Source organism: Nicotiana attenuata, unplaced genomic scaffold, assembly GCF_001879085.1.
Source record: "Nicotiana attenuata strain UT unplaced genomic scaffold, NIATTr2, whole genome shotgun sequence".
NCBI classification, from domain to species: Eukaryota; Viridiplantae; Streptophyta; class Magnoliopsida; order Solanales; family Solanaceae; genus Nicotiana; species Nicotiana attenuata.
In genome coordinates this window covers 106,247-108,303 of record NW_017670748.1, presented here as the reverse complement: position 1 = coordinate 108,303, position 2,057 = coordinate 106,247, and positions in this window count along the sequence as shown.

Sequence of the window (2,057 nt, the reverse complement as noted above, 5' to 3'; positions counted from 1 at the left end):
TTTATATTACGGTCTTCTTCATTCTCATCTCCATTTTCCCACTAGATAGAAGACTACTCATGCAACATCAAATACAAAGTGTTAACCTTACAAACACAGTAGTCTCCAACTTAATCACCAGAATGATCAAATCTGGATTATCTTTCATAACACATTCCTTCCTCCCCCTAAACCCGATAAAATCTAGAGTTTGGTTCATATTTTAGCAGTTATGGAAGTCATTGAAGATAGAATTATTTAGAGAATAAATGATAGACTTTTGAGCTTTCTATTAAAACACGGGATCTAAGGAGGCTTTTGGCTTACTAATACCAGCTTCTTAGATATATAGATTAGTAAATTGATCATATATATATATATATATATTTTCAGATTCTGGAATAGATAATTGGTTCTATTAATTTACTTACCTTTTATACAGTTATACAATGTAGTTTTGGACAATCCTTCTCTTGAATCATCAAACTATCCAAAAAAACCTCTGTTCTACTCCTTTTATCTTTTCAAATTTCTTGTTCTTCATCTCATACTCATTTGTCAGGTTGCAGAATGGACTTGAATCTTCCCTATTATTTTATGCTTATATTTCAGAAACTGTTTCTAGATCTCCGTTATCACGGAGATTACCAATGAGGCTTTCAGAGTAGTGCTCTTTATTTTGCGCAATCCAAGTATACAATTTATCATCTCGACATCTTATTGAATTTCAATCTCTCTTCGCAAGTTTATCGAATTCAAAAACTTCTTCAAATGCCAAAGCATTCATGAAACTATAGCATCATCCCTGCCCTTGCGTCTAATTGGCTCATTAGATTCTAGGACACGTTGGGGTACAGACCATCTTTAGTACTTGTGAAAGGATATTGTGCTGCTTTGTGCTTGCATTTAGTTTTTTCTTTCTCGGAAGCTCTTTAGCACCATCAACAGTTCGATTTACTGCTTAAATGGATATTTTTTTTCTAAATTTTTCTTGAATCGCATATTCACATATTTGTCCTTTGAAGTGTCCAACAAGGAGATAAAAGAGTGTCTTAATCAAGACTGTGAATGCCACACGAACTGATTGGGCAAAGAAGCTTGATGACGCACTCTGGGCCTATAGAACTGCATTCAGAACACCAATAGGTATGTCACCATACAAGTTGGTATTTGGAAAGGCCTGTCATCTGCCTGTAGAGCTAGAACATCGAGCGTGGTGGGCACTAAAGCAATTGAACATGGATCCTGATGCAGCTGGACAAAATCGACTTACAGAGTTACATGAGCTGGAAAATATCAAGCCTTTGAAAGCATGAGGCTATACAAGGAAAGGATGAAGAAGCTGCATGACAAACACATTGTGCACAGAAACATCAAACTCGGTGACAAGGTATTACTGTATAATTCAAGGTTGAGATTGTTTCCGGGTAAGTTAAAGTCCCGATGGTCAGGACCATTTAGAGTGGTGCAAATGTTCGCAAGTGGAGCAGTTGAGATTGAATCAGAAGATGGGACAAACAAGTTCTCAGTAAATGGGCAAATGTTGAAACATTACCTTGGAGTAGCTGAAGAAAAAGGGGATACAGTGGTGATTAATTTGAAAGAACCCCAATACGTGAATGAAGAGTGATAGCTCAACTACTCGCGTCGTGCCGCGACGTTAAATCAGGCGCTGTGTGGGAGGCAACCCACGAATGATGTTGTACGTATTTTATTGTAACTTATAAAAAAAAAAGAAGAGAAGGATGTTGTCAGTCCCGCGACCGCGGCGTGGACCGCGGTCCACCGTGGGAGACACTGCCTCAGGCAAATAAATCCCCCGTGACCGCGGCGACAACCGCGGTGAACCGCGGAAATCACTGGAGGGTTCTACAGTTCACCGCAACCGCGGCGCGGACCGCGGTGAACCGCGGGACACACTGTCTCGCAAGTTAAATGCCTCCGCGATCGCGGTGAACCGCGGTCGACCGCGGGGGTACCAGGTATAGGATTTTTTTTTATTTTTTTATTTTTTTTCGTTTTCTTCCTTTTTAACTTAAATCCCCCCCTTTTTTTCACCCACTAAACATCCGAACCCC